The sequence below is a fragment of the Pinus tabuliformis genome, chromosome 8 (genome assembly GCF_031772625.1).
Source record: "Pinus tabuliformis cultivar Carrire ecotype Pingquan chromosome 8, CPIR1, whole genome shotgun sequence".
NCBI classification, from domain to species: Eukaryota; Viridiplantae; Streptophyta; class Pinopsida; order Pinales; family Pinaceae; genus Pinus; species Pinus tabuliformis.
In genome coordinates, this window is record NC_142294.1 from 1818597396 (window position 1) to 1818618506 (window position 21111).

Consider the following 21111-nt stretch of genomic DNA (forward strand, 5'->3'; position numbering starts at 1 on the left):
AACAGGCTACTAAAGGTTTTCTTGTAGCTACTAGATGAATTACTATAGGATGTCCTAGTTTACTACATGTTCTCACCTAAGGGGATTTTGAGGGTTCCAAAGATGTCCAAATGGTGGAAAAAGGTAGCAGGAGATTGGAAAAGGATGTGGAAGGCCTTGCTAAATTGAAAAATATTAAAGAAACTATCTTTCAGAAGGGGAAAAAAAGGAAGGAATGTACAAATCAGGGAGGTCACCAGGGCCATGAATGAGGCATAATCAGGCCACTAAGTTGCTCAGAGGATGAGCAACACTTTCAACAGGGGGGTACGATGGGACTCCAAACTAAACATAAATTCAAGCCCATCTGACCATCCTTCAACACATTAAACCTCTCTTTTTTGCATTACCTAATTTAGTTTTAACTTTAAGATGTTCATTAGGAAGGTTTATGGATAATTGCATATTTGTGCCTAATATTATTTATTTTTGTCAAATATTGTGAGAATGTTCGGCAGATTATGAAGATTTGGAGAATATTATTTAGGGACTTGATCCCTACCACAAGAGGATCAATATTATATAGTAAATCAAGAAGATATTTTGAAATCATTGCATAGATTCTGGAGCTCCAATGATTGAGAAAATCTAGGAATGTGTTCCATGTCATTTAATGCATTTTCCTAGTATTGCGAATTAAATCCACTATTTGAGGAATTTTGGTGGGGAAGGCTTCCTCCTTTCATGGGGAATGCTTCCTAATCGTTTTTTATAGGTACCAAGTCAAATTTCCCTCTAGGGGTTGATTTTTCTTAGTCTTCTTGTGGGGAGAACTTGTATTGTTTCAGCGCCACTGTCATTTTTTGCAGGGATGTAATTGTATTGATGGAAATAATGAAAATTGGTTTCATGTTCAACTTTTAAATATTTGTCTCCTTCATAGGACTGTGATTTTCCTTTGGCTTGGCCATCCTAGGGGCCTCAGAGCCCTTTTGTATCATTTACTCTTCTTCTTTTCACTTCTTATTCACATGCATCTCTTGTTCTTAGTTTTTCCTATTTCTGCATTTAGTATTAATGATTTCCTATTTTAGGATTGGCTTAAATGGTTGAAGTAAGTTCTTTCTTAGGATAACAAGCATAATTTAATCCTTGGAACAGATTTGGAAGGTTATAGTAATCAAGAGCTACATAGATTAGTTTTCTTACTCCCAAATCTACATTTCTAGAAGTCCCTTGTGGAAAATAACAGTAAATTTCTGCTATTCTTTAGAGCATTCTAACGAGCTTCAATTGAGTTGATTCTGCCTGAAATAGATCATAAAGACATTCTATTTAATAAAATAATTCACCCCATTGTATTTTCACTTGATTAGGTTAGGAATTTGATAGATTTACTAGCTCACTATTTCTCAAATTTATAGATTTTAGACTGGTTTTCTGCTATTTTTAAGCATGGGTTAATAGAGGTAGTTTTGAGTGATTCCATTTGGAATGGAGACCTTAGAAGTCCAATTCAATAAAAAAAAATTTCCTATACAATTTGGATTTGATTTTCTTTGTCATTTTGTGAATTGTAAATTCATCTAGCAAATTTGTAACATCCTGTAATAGCTACAATATCTCTTCTAGTAGTGTTCCAACATGTATATACTTGCCCAGATTCGCTCAAGAAGCTTTTTTTTGGTTCCTTAGGGTTTAATCATGACCTCTAGGATATAAACCAATGGTTGAGGAAGAATAAACACCAATCAGGACATGATTTTTTACAATGTAGATGAGGCCTATTTATTTGAATTCGTGCTCTTAGGATTTCAATTACACTTTGTTGTTCTTACCTAGGAATAATTTATTTTTCATTTCAAGCATTTCCATTTCTGAAATTAGTTTAGGATTTGATTTTATTACATTAACTCTATTACATCATGATAGCGAAGGAGGGACACATTATATGCTACACATATAGTTTTGATACGTCTTAAATTTGTACGAACCCCAGGTTGGTAATTAATGTTGATGGCCTTGGGAGTTGCAACATTCTTGTTGCAATACTGAGGCCCATTAGTAACAGTGGCAAGGGAATCCATGCCTAAGTATATTTGGGCATCTAAAGGACAAATAAAAAAGACTGCCTTGTGGAGAAGGTGGGGTGTTGAGAAGATTGTAAGTGTGTTGTGGTGTGAGAGGTGTGCATTAAGACAAAGAGTATGAGGCAGCAATGAAGACACTGTGTTATACATTAGCAAGTGTAGAGAGATTGATTTTTGGATTATTCCAAGGGTATTGCTGAAGAGAAGTTAGTAGACAGATCTTAAGAGAGGGGGAAAAGCATAGAAGAAGTGTTGATGTGAGTAGGAAGAAAAGACCTGTTGCATGGGAGAACAATAGATAGAGCGTAGAAGTTGAATCTATGAAAAAACATTGTTGGTATTTTACTTGTGTAATTGTATGCCTATGTTTTCAGCTTGAAAACTATATGAAATAGTACAACAGTGCCATGAATAGGTTGGTGGTTTCATATTGAAGAGGTTGGTGCCTCTTGGAAAGTTGGTGCTTGTTAATCAAAATGGGGTCAGTGCCTCCTATAAGTAGGTGCTAAAAAACAAATAGATTTAATTAGGTGGGTGCTTAATTTACATCATGAAGAAACAAAAAACTTGGTGGTTATTGGGCGCAACCCAACTTGGCTTAGATTTTGGAAAAGACTCCACATTTTGTGACATGGAGCACGAAGTGGACAACGCAGTGGTGCATTTTGAATATACAACATGGTAGCGTAAGGACTTTCAGGTGGGTCGAAGCCCCACCTCTTTCTAAAAGCGCATGATTTTGTAAGGGATCAATGGTTTTGGGGCCATGGTTTCTTGTTTTAGGGAGTCCATGGTATTTAGACTGTGGTATTTTGATGATGTAATCCTACAATGTAATAGTATATATAGGGTACAATAATAATAAGAGAACCATATTTTGGTCCAGATCAATGTTATGAGAAAATTATTGTGATCTGTAATTTGGTAGAGAAGGCGAGGCTCTACTACTGAGTGCACAGAGGCATGAGTCTCTGACGTAGTGCGTAGACAACCTGCAACTTAGTGCACAAGCCAAGAACTGTCTACTGTTCAAATATTTATTATATTAAGCAATAGTTCTTGTTGACATAGCCCTACAATGGGGTGAACAATAGTACATTGGTGTTTTGATGTGTATATTTTCTTATTATTTCTTGTAGAGTAGCAGTTATTACAATTGCATTTTACTTCAGCACATTGATAGTTTACGATTATATATGGCATGTTTAAGTTATAAATCTATTATGGCGAAGTGGTTTATAAATGCTAAGAATAAGATAACATAATAATACCACATCTCCTAGTCCTTCAAGGTTGCAAAAACGTGGTTCTGCATCCTCCCATAGTCACTTCGAGTGAGACTATGATCTCCTTGTAGGTCATTTCTGAAAAGGCCATTGATTGAGGGTTTTGCTGGTGCATAGTATAGATCGAACCTAAGTCAGCACAAACCAAGCCAACAAATGGTTTTGTTGTTGAGACCAGATTACGTTTAAAGGATATGTGAATGTGGTACCTATCAAAGAAGGAGATACAAGAATGGATAGACCTGAAAGAGTGAGAATTTGCGGATGAAGAAAACAAGAACCTTCATTTGGCATCTGAAGCTTGGTTAGAGAAGTATATTTTTACAGATCAATATGAGATTTTCTTCACTTCTTTTCCTGTTGAGCTGTAGGAGTGGATGTGAATGTTTACCAACATGAAGAACTATTTTAAAGGTGAATAACCTACAGTGTGGATTCCTGAACTAATATAGTGACTCAAGATCACTTAAAATAGGATTTCAAGGACTAACAATTTTTGGATTGATAGCATCTTAGGGGATTCATTACTAAGTTTTCCATAGGCTTGACCGTGTCCTATAGAAAAGCAGATAATGCCATTTTTTCAAAGGACCACCATGTAAGTATTTGAAATATTTCAAACTTTGGATTAAGATGATTCTATGTGAAAAGAGAGTTTTACATATGCAATCAAATTTCTAGTTTTCTTATGTTTGGAAGAAGAGAGAATAAATCTATGCAAGAGATCTGAGTAATGCGAAGCGGAATGATATATAGAGTAGATACCAGAAAGATATCTCATGGGGAGGACCCGAAGACCTTTGTAGAGACTGATTATACTCCCCTTTTAAGTAAATATGGAATTGAAAGATAAGAAAGCCACCCCGGTAACCCCGAGGTAAATTTGGAGTATTCACCCTCCTAGACTTAGTGTTCTGTTGTGGCCACTAACAACCCCCCTCCTTATTTAGTATTAGCAATAACACTAGGTAAGTGGGGACCCTTAGTAAAAAATTCAAAAAAAAACCAATTAAGGCTTATGTATTTTACTCCTTAAGAAACATCGCATCGCGCAAAGAATGAGAGGACATTTCCTTATGAGTAAAAATGATAAACTGCAAGATTGCGACGCGAACTCCATCGCATCGCATGCATTAATAAACACTCACATTGGAAAACCTTAAAAAATCGCCGATATGCGATATGCGATATCGCATATCGCAAAATTGTAGGAATGATACATAACGATTATAACAATACTGCGACCCGCGATATTGCGATATTGCGATCCGCGATCTTGCGATAGCGCGATAAAGAAACCTCGCGATAGCACAACATGATGAAATTGCGGTAATGCGATAACAGCGAAATGCGATACTGCGATACAAATCGCAGAAACATTCCATCGCAAATTTTCCTGGCTCAATATTCAAGAAAACGTTTTCCATAAACCAAGAACTGGATACGCGCTTTAATGATAATTAATGAATTATACGACAGTTGTTAATGAAAGATGGTTTTGTGTTTTTCGAAGAGTCAGTTCACGTCAGGTGGCGCGTTTTTGCATATCCGTAGCATTTAAAGCTTTCCTGTCGATTTTTATTATCATTACTCTCTCCTCATGTGTGAACCGCAGGAACGAAAAAACAAAAGATACACGAAGCAATGTGCAGGAAGCTATGAGGAAAAAGGGTAAAACTCCAATGTTCAAAGATAGAGAAAAGACGCCCGCATGCAACAGAGTCGTAGATTCACAGAACACTGTTGAGCCATCCATTACATATCTTTCATTTACATCCATGGTTGAATGAGTATTGAATAATGCTGATATCAATAGGCAATTTAATGACTCAAGGTAAAGAGATCACGAAAGCATTATTTTTGCAAATTTTGAAGCTTTATACGCGGTGAAGAAAAAGGCGCTAAAGGCGAAAAATGCATTAGAGAAGCCCGGATCAAAGAACAGAGGTAGTTTCTGATGCGTGATTAGCGGCATCGCTAAGAAAATTGCTCAAAAAGCAAAGCCTCTAACTGCTAAGTCATTTGTAAAGCCCGAAAAATGCAAGAAAGCAATAGTAAAGAACAAACTGGAAACAGAAAGCTAAAGAAAAAGGCAGAAGCTTCAAGGGTTAAACAAGTTGAACTTGGATTATTACTGGGCATACGGAGTAAATCCACATAGTCAGAGGATGACTCTTGAGTATATCATCGATTTTGCTAAAAAGATGGTGCCAGCTCTTATCATTTCTGTTTTCTTAGTTCAACCAAAAGCGGAGGACAGTTAGTCGACTCTACCCAGGCAAATACTGAATGTTTGCAATATTAAGGAGCAAATGCAGAAATAGTTAGATATTAGATTTAATTTTTAGAAATAGTTTTTCTTAGAAAAAGGGCGGTCATTTAAAACATATCCTGAATCTGTGTAATTAAGTTATTTAGTTAGTAGTATTTAAACCCTTCTCATGCATTTAGAGAAGGGTCCAGAAATTTATCAAAAACTTGTCCTCAGAACATGCACTTTTGCACCCTCAGAGGAGGTTTTGGTGAATGAATGGATCAAGATTTGTTGATGTTTGCATTTGATATCTGCTACTAATGTTGCACTTCTGTACTCTTGCCAGATGTTAGAGCAAGGAGGGATAAATCATTGTTGCTTGAAGCTTATGAGTAGGACTAGTCATAAATGGTACTTTTATCTCTTGACCATTTCTGCTTATATGTTAAAGTGATATACAGTTTTTAGTTGTTTATGTATTATTGCATGAATGCCTGAGTTATCATTTGGCTCTTTTGGATGGTGGTAGCTATTTATTTATGCTTAATGTATGAACAAATCATTATGCGATATGTTTTTCACAACTGTTTCGTATAACTTTTTATGCGAAGTGGTTCATCTCTATTGATTTACTTTCTTATAATCGCTGAATGATCTTTATTACCAGTTGTTATTTGAAATCTCTTTAGATCGTATAATAGAAAAATTACATCCCGAGTTAATATAGACTTAGATGTGTTGTTTATTAGATCACAATAGCATAGAATTAGATTAAAGTTAGAATTAGAATATCTTAGATAGGAACTGTTAGATCACCAACATCAAATTCTACACACACACACTCATAGATTGGGAAGCTGGTCCCATTATCCTCAATCAGACCCGCTATACGAAACGGATAAGGAGCTGCCAACCAAGGTTCGGACCGAGTGGGTATCCCCCTTGTTGTCGTCCCGATTTTCGAAGCTTCAACATATTTGGCGCTAGAAGGAGGGAATGAACTATGAATGGCAAGTAAATCCAAATCTGAATACCGTTCTGAGAGTAAATCGCCTTCACCATCTCCCACGACTTCTCCATTACAGTTAAATCCAGAGTTAGAAGTCGCTTGAGTATCAACCGCTGCTACGCACCCTGACATTTCAGAACAATCTACCGTTGAACTTCTTCAAGTTGAATCTCTGATTCACAAAATTCAACGATTTTCCATTTCTCCTCAAACGTCTCATAAATCTCAAGGCAGCATGACTTTGCAGTATAACCTTGCTTATCCCCTGACCAGGCTAAAGAGTGAAAGGTTTGGCATTTAGCCAACCGAATTACCTCTTCCCACAAGGAAAAGAGCGAGGAAAACACCTAAAGAATCCGACAGCGAGACTCTTTCGTCAAAATCATTCATCTCAGCTTCTTCACTGTGAAGTCAACCATCCACTCCACCACTCCAGATCATCGCCCATCCGTCCACCGGAACCCTCACAACTCTTCCTCAATCATCTACAATCGTAGTATCCTCATCCTCCCAGCCACAGGGATCATCTTCTGCACTTTCCTCTGTTAGCAGTTCAAAAATGGCCCAGTCTCCATGGAATAACCCTGGGGTAGTCTTAATGCCTGCACCCTTGAGTCAAATACCGGCCCATCCTGAGAAATGGCTGCCTAAATTTAATCCCAAGGCAGGGATGCTAGCAGAAGAGCACATAAACGACTTCATGCTTTCCATTAATCTCAATGGAGTTACTAATGAAGATGCTGTTGTTTGGCTTTTTCCTTATACTCTGCAAGGAACAGCCAGGTCATGGTATTTTTCATTACCCTTTAGATCCATCATAAGTTGGAACATCTTCCAGGAGCGATTCCTGACCAAGTTTGGTGATGACAGATCTACGTCAACGTTAATCAATGACCTATCCAACCTGAGAGCTGAAACTAGAGAACCTATCAAGGATTTTAATTTACGTTTTAATAAACTCTTCAACAAAACTCCTACTGCTTCCCAGCCCAATGAAGAAGTACGATGTGAATGGTATATCACCGCTCTACCATTGAACATAGCAATCTTCGTGGATAGGGCCAATAAAACAACCTTAGCCGATAACATGAAAGAAGCAATAGCAATAGAGAAATGAATAATAGCTCTAGAAAAGAAATCCGCGATAGAGGAACGTAAATCCAAAAAAGTCACCTTCAAGGAAGACTCCAAGAAGAAGCAAGCAAATGATCCATTCGATTTGGAAGGATTGCAGAAAGTTCTAAAGACCATGTCCAATGAAATGGTCGACATAAAAAAGCAAGTAGCAGAAGCTTCTTCAAAAAAGCCCTTTAGAGCTTTTAAAAGAGGTCCTTCAACGGATTCAAAGCCACCCAATGCCATTTCAAATGCTGAATCCAAGGAAGAGGAAGAGGAAATTGCCACTGAAGGGCAGACTGATGACGAAGAAGTTATGGAATTACAAGGAATGTGGGATTTCATCCTCCCATAAGAAGAAGATCAAGAAGTATTCCCAGTTAGCACACGAAGCAAAAATCAGCTTGATCCTCCCCAAACTATCCCTAAGCCGAAGAGCGCAAGTTCTGCAATAAAGGATAAAGTCACATCAAAGAAAACGACATCTAAAGCGACTCAAACTAGCCCAGTCCAAACAGACGAAACAACTCCATCTAAAACACTGATCGTCTTGGATGAAATGGAGTAAAATATTATAGAAGACGTGAAGAAGACTAGGGCCAACATCACCCTTTACGAACTGAGCAAGTTAAAGCATCAACAGAAGATAATGATGAAAGAATTACATGCCATGCCTGTAGCACCTTTGCCTGCCACTGTACTTTCTCAAGCTTCTCATAATATGGGAAGACCTCCAACTAACGTGATCAATAAGATTGATCCAAATGACATCGCTCTAATTGGAGGAAGATCAAGGTCTCACACTCCACCGTTTCTCCTTACTTATGAAATCTTCAATTAAAATGTGCACAATTGTTTGGTAGATTCTGGTGCTTCATCGAATATTTTACCCAAATCCATATGTGCCTAGTTAAACGTTCAACCACAGAAATCTGTTGTGCGTATAGTTCAGCTAGATCGATCTCAAGTCGAGGTGATCGGCGAACTAAATCAAGTAACCATAAGGTTGTCATCCAACCCAAAGGTATGTCAAGTTATTGACATTCTAGTTGTCGATATTCTAGAATTCTATGGCTTAATTCTTAGCAGGGATTGGTCAGAAAAACTTCATGGATACTTTGCAACTGACTGGTCGCACATGTGGCTGCCCTACAACGGTAAACCGAATCAAATAAGAGTTGAATGAGAGTTACATCAGAAGTACATAGTAACGGAGCTAGAGGGGGAGAATCAACCAATAGCGTATAACAACAGCATTATTGGAAATTACTCAGTAGATTCTTTCCTCGGTAATTTCAATGCTCATGCATCACACTATTTAGAACACTCCATTTTGTCCCAAGTCGAAAATTTTTCTCGAACTGATAGTTCGAAATGTATTAATTTTTTAGATAAACCTGTAAATAAATCTTTGTTTTGGAAATTATTTTTTGATGGTTCTAGATCTAACAAAGGAGCAGGAGCAGGATGCTTTTTGATTAGTCCAGAAGGAGATAAAATCATGCTTACATGCAGACTCGAATTCGATTGCACCAACAATACATCAGAATATGAGGCTTTGGTCCAAGGCTTGTACAAAGCAATCGGGTTAGACGTCAAGTATCTTCAAGTTTTCAAAGACTCTAAGATTGTGGTTAAACAGGTATGTAACACTATACATTGCTTATCAGGTCATTTAAAACATTATCAATCCTTAGTTCAAGATCTGATTGAGCATTTCATAGTGTTTAATATTTCTTCAATCCCCAGACTCCAAAATACAAGTTCTGACCTTTTGGATAACATAGCTTCTAAGCTTATTCCTTCCAAAGATTTTAGTCCAGATAGATTCTCAATATAATTAATGTTTAGACCATCCATTCCTGATAACATCACAAATTGGAGAGTATTCAATGATGATCCCAATATTGTAAATTTCCTCACATCTGAAGGATCCTACTCCAACCAAATAATTGTCGAAGACCAACATGATCGACAATTGCAACAAGATAGCACTAACAATGGTATACCTAAGTCAGTGGTCAAGTTAGAAGACTTGTATGATTTGAAAGATCGGTTTAAGAGGTCTACCAATTCAAAACTCCAAAGTTCAACCTTGAACTACGAAGTAGTAAACCTAAGAACCGATGCTAAACCACAAAACATTAATCTAGGCCTCGGCCTAACCCCTGAAGAAAAACTAACGTATATTCGTCTTTTGAGACAATATAAAAATGTTTTTTCCTGGAATTATGATGAGCTGAAAACATACGACACTTCCATCATCCAACATACTATTCCCATGATCAATAATTAAAAACCTGTCCAGCAAAAGCTGAGAAATATCCATCCCAGTTTAGAAAATCAGATAAAAACCGAGCTCAATAAGTTATTGAAAGCCAGAATAATCTTTCCCGTTAGACATTCCAAATGGGTCTCCAATATGGTAACCATTAGAAAGAAAAACATAGATATTAGGATTTGCATTGACTTTCAAAACCTTAACAAGGCCTGCCAAAAATATAATTTTCCTCTACCACCTATGGAACAGATACTGCAGGCAGTGGCAGGCTCAGAATTAATGTCTTTCTTGGAAGGATTTTCAGGATACAATCAAGTGTTGGTACATCCTGATGATCAATTGAAAACCACATTCAGAACTAAATGGGGCACATACACATATCGAAAAATGCCATTTGGTTTGATTAATGTTGGTGCCACATTTCAGAGAGCCATGGACATCGCATTCAAAGGTTTAGTCAATAAATCTGTAGTAATTTATTTGGACGATATAACAGTGTATTCAAAGAAGCGAAGCGACCATCTCAAAGACTTGAAACAAATCTTTCAACAGTGTTTAAGGTATGGAATTTCACTTAACCCAAAGAAATCTTTTTTCGCACTAAGTGAAGGGAAAATTTTAGGATTCATAGTGTCAAAATCCGGTATTCACATTGATCCCGACAGAATCAAAGAAATTTCTGAAATATCCCTACCGCACAACAAAAAAGCCATGCAATCTTTCCTTAGTCACATCAACTTTGTAAAGAGATTCGTTCCAAATTTTTCACAAGTCGTGTCTCCTTTGCAAACCATGATTAAAAAGAATTCAAATTTTAAATGGGGCCAAGATGAACATGTAACATTCAACCTGATCAAACAACCTATTATTAATGCTCCATCTTTAGCAACTCCGAATTTTTCAGAGCCTTTTATTTTATATGCATTTTCCTCAGATAAGTCATATGCTGTGATACTAACTCAAGCAAATCAAGAAAAAGCCGAAGCTCCAATTGCATTTTTTAGTTCAAATTTACAGGGTGCTGAATTAAATTATTCAGACGTGGAGAAACAGGCTTATGTCGTTTTCAAAGCGGTCAAATACTTCAAACCTTTCTTACTTAAAACCCATACTAATATTATAGTACCGTTTCCAGCAGTAAGGAACCTTCTAGTATAGAAGGATGTCGGTGAGAAAAGGGCCAGTTGGGTTGCTTCCGTACAGGAATATGACATTGAGATTAAACCCGCAAACATGGTAAGAGGTCAAGGCTTCTGCAAAATGTTGGCTGGAGCATCGCAAATTTCTAAAATTCCATCTGAAGAGGTACAAATGTGTAAGGTAAGCCTAAACGATACATAGACATTATACGTTGATATCATTTATTATCTTAAGAACGGGTATGCTCCTTCACACCTCGATCATACTAAGAAAAGAGCTCTTAGGTTGAAAGCCAAACAATATCAGCTCATAAATGATATTCTTTTTAGAAAAAGTTATGATTATGTTCTTCTTAGGTGTCTTGAGAAAGCTGAAGCTAAAACAGTTTTGCAGGAACTCCACGATGGGGTGACAGGCGGACACTATGCTGGAGATGCTACTGCACATAAATTCTTATGCGCAGGATATTACTGGCCCACGTTATTTAAAGACTCGCACAGTTACGTGAGGAGATGTCAAATCTGCCAAACTACTGCTGGAAGACAAAAGAAGCCATCCTTGCCACTACAGCCGGTAAACATCGAGCAACCTTTTAGTCAGTGGGGATTGGACATAATAGGTGAGATTTTTCCTCACTCTTCTAAGCAACATAGATACATCCTCACATCAACAGATTATTTTACTAAGTGGGTAGAAGCAATTCCGCTCAAGACAGCTAATTCTAAAAATATCATTGAATTCATAGATCAATTTATAATCACCAGGTTTGGATTGCCATCCGCTTTAATGTTTGATAATGCATCATACTTTTCTTGAAATGCAATGACTGAATTCACACTTAAAAGAGGATTCAAACTTAAATATTCGGCCAATTATTACCCGCACGACAATGGGTTAGCTGAGTCCACAAATAAAAACCTAATCAGGATTATTAAAATAATAGTTGACCAAAATCATAAGAATTGGCACAAGGCTTTGATATATGCTTTATGGGCAAACCGAATAACACAAAAGGCTTCTATCAACACTTCTCCCTTTAGTTTAGTTTATAGGAAAGAAGTGGTTCTTCTGACTCACTTAGCAATTCCTTCTTTGTCTTTAGTTCAATACATTGATGAAGTACCCACTTCCTCCTTACACCTGACACACATGGAAATAATTAAATTAGAATAACAACGAGAACAGGCTAGGAAAACGCATGCTCATCGTCAAGCACTAGTAAAATCCGCTATTGATTCAAACATAATGACGAGAAAAGATTTTCAGATGGGAGATTTAGTTTTAAAGTGGGACAAGGCTCATGAAGAGAAAGGCAAACATACAAAATTTCAAAGAATGTGGCTTGGTCCTTTTCAAATTGTAGAAGTCATGGGTCCATCAACGTTTGTGTTGCAGGATTTATCATGTAAGAGGGATCCTTTGCCTGTTAATGGACAAATTCTCAAGAAATATTTTCCATAGAAGATTATTCTTCTATTTTGTAGAGTAGTTTTTTTTTTTTTTAATAATAAAACCAGTTGTGAATGGTTACATTACGCATTTACGAAAAGGACACCAATTCTCTTTCAGATTTTGAACTTTTCGCTTGTATAAATAGCAAATATTTTGGAACACTGATCTTTATTATTGATAGATACAGTTAAAGACTCTAGCTCAGATATGATACTAGTTTCAACTTCAAAAAGTTTGATGAAAACAACATTTAGTGAAGAAATTGTTTTATCTCAGTACAATGAAAGGTATCAATAACAAAATAAAGATTCTTTGTAGAACAACTGTTTCCAAAAACTCTATTATTGTTGTCCAGAGCTATCTTAAGGAAACAATGACTTCTTCCCTGCTAAGGAAATCACAACTTTCCGAGGAACAACCCAAGGATACACTTTATCTTGAAGAATAAGAGGTCTCATCATGAGCTGGCTTATCATTATCACAGATATTATAACTTTCTAACTTTGCCAATAATGTACACCACAACAGGGCAATGACTCAAGATTGTTGCAATCAAAAGACAAGGGGTCTCATCACGAGCCAGCTTGTTCAGCAAAGTTATAAATCAAGTGAATGAATGTGTCATAATTTGGCTACCAAACCAAGACAATGTTCTTTAAGAATAAAAAGAAAATAAAAGCAATAAGTGTGGATATGGATTTTCCTTTGAAAGTCGTAGGCTACCTTATGTAGGATACAGGATCATTGCTGGGTAATAGGTAACCTTGTCGAGGCTATAAACGCCTGCTGGCAGCAGAGGCTCTACCTACGACAAATGAGCATATTTAAAACTGGTTTACAGAGGAGACTTTGTTTTATCTTTACAAGACCAAGTAATGGTTGATGTAAATACAAGGACTAGCCTAAGGAAGCAAATAATCAAAGCAGAAAATGGTTGAAACAAAATACCATTAACAGGTTAGAGCATAATGTACTTTATATTTATATAATAAAGTTTAATTTTCTAAAAAAAATTCTATTTTGGAAGTTTAGAAAATTCAATAGAAAAATAGAGATAACTGGTTTTTCCAAGTGAATCGCCAATTGTTGTGGCCACCAACAACCCCCGTCCTTATTTAGTATTACCAATAACACTAGGTAAGTGGGGACCCTTAGTAAAAAATTCAAAAAAAACCAATTAAGGCTTATGTATTTTACTCCTTAAGAAACATCGCATCGCGCAAAGAATGAGAGGATATTTCCTTATGAGTAAAAACGATAAACTGTGAGATTGCGACGCGAACTCCATCGCATCGCATGAATTAATAAACACTCACATTGGAAAACCTTAAAAAATCGCCGATATGCGATATCGCATATCGCATATCGCAAAATTGCAGGAATGATACATAACGATTATAACAATACTGCGACCCGCGATATTGCGATACTGCGATCCACAATCTTGAGATAGCGCGATAAAGCAACCTTGCGATAGCACAACACGATGAAATTGTGGTAATGTGATAACAGCAAATGCGATACTGCGATACAGATCGCAGAAACATTCCATCGCAAATTTTCCTGGCTCAATATTCAAGAAAACGTTTTCCATAAACCAAGAACTGGATATGCGCTTTAATGATAATTAATGAATTATACGACAGTTGTTATGAAAGATGGTTTTGTGTTTTTTCGAAGAGTCAGTTCACGTCAGGTGGCGCATTTTTGCATATCCGTAGCATTTAAAGCTTTAAAGTCGATTTTTATTATCATTACTCCCTCCTCATGTGTGAACCACAGGAACGAAAAAACAAAAGATACACGAAGCAATGTGCAGGAAGCTACGAGGAAAAAGGGTAAAACTCCAATGTTCAAAGACAGAGAAAAGACACCCACATGCAATAGATCCGTAGATTCACAGAACGTTGTTGAGCCATCCATTACAGATCTTGCATTTACATCCATGGTCGAATGACTATTAAATAATGTTGATATCAACAGGTAGTTTAATGACTCAAGGTCAAGAGCTCACGAGAGGATTATTTTTGCAAATTTTGAAGCTTTATACCCGGTGAAGAAAAATGCGCTAAAGGCGAAAAACGCATCAGAGAAGCCCGGATCAAAGAAAAAAGGCAGTTTCAATTGCATGATTAGTGGCATCGCTGAGAAAATTGCTAAAAAAGCAAAGCATCTAACTACTCAGTCATTTGTAAAGCTCAAAAAATGCAAGAGAGCAATGGTAAAGAACAAACTGGAAATAGAAAGCTAAAGAAAAAGGTAGAAGCAATTCAAGGGTTAAACAAGTTGAACTTGGATTATTACTAGGCATACGCAGTAAATCCACATAGTCAAAGGATGACTCTGGAGTATATCATCAATTTTGCTGAAAAGATGGTGCCAGCCCTTATCATTTCTGTTTGGTTAGTTCAACCAAAAGCGGAGGACAGTCAGTCAACTCTACCCAGGAAAATACTGAATGCTTGCAATATTAAGGAGAAAATGCAGAAATAGTTAGATATTGGATTTAAGTTTTAGAAATAGTTTTGCTTAGAAAAAGGGTAGTCATTTAAACCGTATCCTGAATCTGTGTAATTAAGTTATTTAGTTAGTAGTATTTAAACCCTTCTCATGCATTTAGAGAAGGGTCCAGAAATATATCAAAAACTTGTCCTCGGAACATGCACTTTTGCACCCTTAGAGGAGGTTTTGGTGAATGAATGGATCAAGATTTGTTGATGTTTGCATTTGATATCTACTACTGATGTTTCACTTATGTACTCTTAGTGGATGTTAGTGCAAGGAGAGATAAATCATTGTTGCTTGAAGCTTATGAGTAGGACTGGTCATAAATGGTACTTTTATCTCTTGACCATTTCTACTTATATGTCAAAGTGATGTACTATTTTTAGTTATTTATGTATTGTTGCATGAATGCCTGAGTTATCATTTGGCACTTTTGTACGATGGTAGCTATTTATTTATGCTTGATGTATGAACAGCTCATTATGCGAAGTGGTTCATCTCTATTGATTTCCTTTCTTATAATCACTAAATGATCTTTATTACCAGTTGTTATTTTAAATCAATTTAGATCGCATAATAGAAAAATTACATCTTGGGTTAATATAGACTTAGATGTGCTATTTATTAGATCACAATAGCGTAGAATTAGATTAAAGTTAGAATTATAATATCTTAGATAGGAACTGTTAGATTAGCAACATCAAATTCTACACACACACACTCATAGATTGGGACTCGCTATACCAAACGGATAAGGAGCTGCCAACCAAGGTTCGGACCGGGCGAGTATCCCCCTTGTTGTCAACCCAATTTTCGGGGCTTCAACATGTTCACAGAAGCCAAAATCCAGTAATAGCTAGGGTATTTTTGGATTTCACCATCCCCCTTCCCCTCCCCCTACCCCTCCTACACAACATCCACCACCCCTAACTGCTCCCCCTCCCCCTCGCCCTTCGAGAAGAAGTATGGCTAACAATATTAAGCTACTTATTTTCAAAGGAATTGGATTGGAGGATCGAGAACAATTTTAATTTTTATGTGAAGTTGTATGGACTGTGAAGCAGATCAATGAAAAGAATATAAAGAAATCACAACTTTTTACCACGTTCCTAGATAGATCATTGACATGTAATATGAAGTATTAAAATAATTAGAACAGAAAATTTGCAGATTTTAAAACAACACTCATAAAAGAGTTTAATAAGCCAAAATCTGAGTCGCAGTGCATCACTGAGTTGAAAGAAATAAAAAAGAAACCTACTGAGCCTATTTGGGAGTTTTATCAGATATTTAAGGTGTTATTGGATCAAGTAAGCTTCGACATAGCTCTGTAGAAACATCAAGAATGGTCCATAGTTATGCTTCTACGCATATTAGGTTGCCATTGATGGAACAAAAGATAGAAAGTGAAGTCGAAGCTCTACAAATTGAGATGAAATTGGACGCTTCACCTATAGGAGATACTAATGCAGGCATGCGATAGATTCAGAATCAGCTGGTGAACCCTAACCCTATAGATACAAGACATCAAGAAAAGAAAAGAAGTTAGAGACGAAGTGTGGTGTATGAAGTACAAATCGAAAGGCCATTCTAAAGAACAATTCCATATATTTAGAAATTACATGCCTAGTGGGGCACTGAATCCCTTAAATGCATGATCCATCTTGTGGTGTGAGATATGTAAGACTAAAGGCAAACATCATTTAGAAGACTATTAATTGCTACATAAATATCTACAAACTACAAGGAATCTATATTGAAAATTTTGTAAATCAAAAGGACATGATGAGAATAATTGTTGGGCTTACGAACTAATGATGGAGCATGGTGCTAAAGCTCATATAACGCAAGAATAAGAGCATGGAAACGAAGACAATGGAAAATGTAGTGGTCGAGGAGGTTACCAAGGAAGAGGTAGAGGTGGTCTAGTTGGTCGAGGATGTGGACAGATCATTTTCTATAACTGCGTCCAGTTAGGTCATTTTATGAGAGACTACTAGAACCCCACAATGACATGTAAGTACTGTAAATCATTTGACCATGTAATTGAATAATTTCTTGTACTTATGGATAATATGCAAGAAAAAATGAATTAGCAGCCGAAACAATTGAAATGATGATTTTATAAAGGAGGACCTACGAATCTCGAATTAGTATTGTCACGAGAAGTGGAGCTGTGACTAGCACTGATAAAGAAGATGAAAATAAAGAATCTGAAAGTGCATGGGTCGGAGATATGGCTAGAAAGGTTCCTGTTTTTTATATTTAGAAAGAAAAATAAGTATTTATGGAAGAAAAGAGAAGTTTTACGGACGGCGGAGCTTCGACATCTAGTGCACAGCTACAACCCAATAAAAAAAATAGCCGCAATGTGTCATCAGATTCGATACAAAACCAAGCTCCGACATGAGACTAGGATTCAACAAATAAAGTAGGTATTTTAAATATTTTATGCACACTTGTATGAAACTGTTAAGATATCAAAAGGTTGTAGAAGGGTTCAGGAGTTGATAGATCATGTGCATCAAAAGAAACACCACGAAGTGACATGCACACAATCAATAATTTGCATCAACAAAATAGAACAAGAAGAGAGATGAGGCCTAGTGCACAGATAGGACAATATGATATGGATCAAATTGTTCTAGATCTGGGATCTGATGCTAATGTCTTGACAAACTAGACATGGAAATTAATGGGTAATTCGAAGCTACAATGGTCACCTATTGAGTCAAGGATGGAAAATCACAAAAGATCTTCCCTCTGGGATGACTACTGGGTGTCGCAGTGGATATTGAAGGAGTTCACAATCTTGCTTATTTTGAAGTAATAGAGATCATTGATGATAATAACCCTTATACTGCATTACTTGGAATTGATTGGGCATTTGAAAATATGCCCATAATTAATTTGAAGAAGAGACATATGATATTTGAAGGAGACAATATGAGAGTAATTCTTCCCTTGGATCCATTAGAAGGAGTAAAATATACATAACTAGTCAAAGGGGAATACTATACAACTAACATATACAATATCTATGGAATGACAATGAAGGAATGAGATTGTGTTAACCCTACTGAAGGAAAGTTGAGTTGGGAGCGTGATAGTTCTTGTACCTCAGACTTAGAAGAAGAGTTGGACAAATGGCATAATAGGTTGTGTGAAGTATCCACAAGGCATTATGTAAGAATTACCAAATCATTTAGATCTATGATATTTGAGGTATGTAACCTGCCTTCTTATGATGGCTTAGGTGATGTAAATAATTTCTTAATGATTATGAAGAACATGTTCCAAAAAATCAAAGGTTGTCAACCTTAGATATAGCCCTCAAATATACCCTTGCTAGATGGTGGAATGCACAAAAGAAGGATATAGGAGGTTGGCAGGAATGTCAAATATTGATGGGAATAATGTTTGGACAGATAGACACAAAGATAGAGACAAAATATGATGGTTCCTAGGAAGAATATCCAACTATGCCCTACAACATGGAAGGAGATTCCACAACAAGAATGGGCACGTGGATTCATTCATACATTAGAGATAATCCTTAAGAACTGGTACCTAGAAACGAAGCTTCAACATGGTACTGTGAACTAGGAAGACATGGTTGATGGTTTCATATTAGCATTCAGATTTGAGGATGATTTTCCATACATAGATATTTCCTTTCAGACAATGAAGAAGACTCGAGGAGAAATTAGGATCTGTGTTGATTTGAGAAGGTTGAATGATGCATGTTTATATGATCCCTGCCCTACCCCTTTCACAGATGAAGTGCTAGACAATGTAGGAGGTCAGAAAGCTTACTCATTTACAGATGGGTTCTCAAGTTATCATCATATTAGGATTGCTTCTAAAGATCGATAGAAGACCACATTTGCTATAGAATGGGGCTGATATCAATACACAATAATGCCTTTTGGATTAAAAAATTCCCCTACTATATTTTATAGGGTGGTGGTTTCATATTTTAAGGAATACATCCACAATTTTTTAGAGGTTTATTTTGATGATTGGACAATGTTTGGATTGTTGAGAAAACATGTTGGAAGTTTAAGACTTATCCTCAACACATGTAGACAATATCAGATCTCTTTGAACCTAAATAAGTGCATATTTTTTGTACCTTTTAGCATATTGTTGGGACATATTGTCTATAAGCAAGGACTAATGGTGGACCCTACTAAGATTTCGATCATTGTGAACTTGCCTCCACCTAAGATAGTAAGACAACTTGACACTACATTGGGACATACTGGGTACTACAAGGAGTTCATCAAGGGGTATGCTCAAATCAATGTGCGTATGGTGAAATTGTTGAAGAAGGATGTAAATTTTCAATGGAATGCAGTATGTCAAATGAGCCTAGACATATTGAAAGAAAACATGGTAGCTACACCTATACTAGTGTTTCCTAATTGGAATAAGGAATTCCATGTCCATGTGGATGCCTCTTGTATATCTTTGGGAGTGATACTTGTTAGTGCTCAAATATGCCTTAGGATGAAGGAAGGCAGGATTCAAGATAACACCATACCACGCTCAGTCTGGTAGCTAGCCCTACCAAAACAGGAAAGGGCTCTCTCCGGGTCATGCTCAGTGAGGAATAAAAAATATGGTCTAAGATGACTTAAACTGAATACTAATTTTAGGCTAGTAAATAGATATGGAAAAGGGCGATTTTTGAATGACTGAATTTTCCGGGCTGTGTGGGACCAAAGGACCGCATGAGCTGGTAAATTAAATCAAAGGCACAGGATATTTCGTGAGGCAAGATAGGCGGGAGGTTTAGCAATAATATTTAAATAAAATGGGGTGGAAATACTATTGAGAAAAGCTAAAAAGGGCATACACACGAATCCTTTTCAGATAGAAGAAAATATACAAAATATGAATGCTTTACAAGGCAGAGCATAAACTGAATTCTACCTCCTCTACTTAAGAGAATTCAACCAAAAATGATTATGAAAGGATGGTAAACATAATAAAATACATATGAAACATAGAAAGAAACACACATTTGCTAAACTCACACCACAGGGATCTCATGAATCAGAGTTGCATCATTCTATTAATTTCCAAGCCAAAACTGTACAATGAAAGTGTTGAGTTTTTCTCCATGCTATTCCCAGAAATTCCAACCCCTTACAAATGAATTTCAATACACTAAATAAGATTTGCTATGAGAAAGTGGATCGACCCAAAGTTGAGGGATTGTTTAATCATTACAAGCAGAAATGAAAAGCCAACCATTAGTAACAGGAGCAACGTTACATTTAATTTCTCTGATGACCAAAAAAAAAACAAAAATGTAGCATAGATATTCTGGGGCGACTGATTGCCTTCCTTTTTTCCATTTGAATAACAACTATCATTTTAATAACATGGATTTTAAATAAGATGCGCCTTTAATGAAGAGAAAACATATATTGTTAATGAGCGGGCCCACCTGCAATTTCCATTTAACTCACCCACGCGCCAATATTCACTTTCAACTGTATTCACTTCTAAACCATAGTACCATAGCAAAAAATCATTGAATAGGCTTTGAAAAACTTACTTGGAGAAAATCGCACTGAAACAAATCGAATTCTTGCAGAGCGGAAGTGATTTGGCCTTTGGATCTTTGTGCGCCGCTCCAAAAGATGTATGCGTTGCGCCACTTGGTAGGTGGTTCTGAGGCACTTCCTGAAGTCCAAATTGAGCCCAAGTGTGATTTTTCAAAAGCACTGCCTGTCTACTTTCCAACCCAAGTGAAATTTTTCAATTTGAATGTCATTTGCCCCTCCAAAACTGCAATCTCCCAAGGCTACTTCCTGTGTGTCAAAATAGGGGCAGAGAGGTCATTTTTTGGGTGTTTTTGACCTCCTGAGGACTCAAAACTTGCCCAAATTTCTTGGCCATGCACCAAAAGTCATGATTTTCCATGGAAAATCCAAAAATGTAAACTTATTATCATTTGGAGCCCCTTAGCAAAAGTGCACACAGGG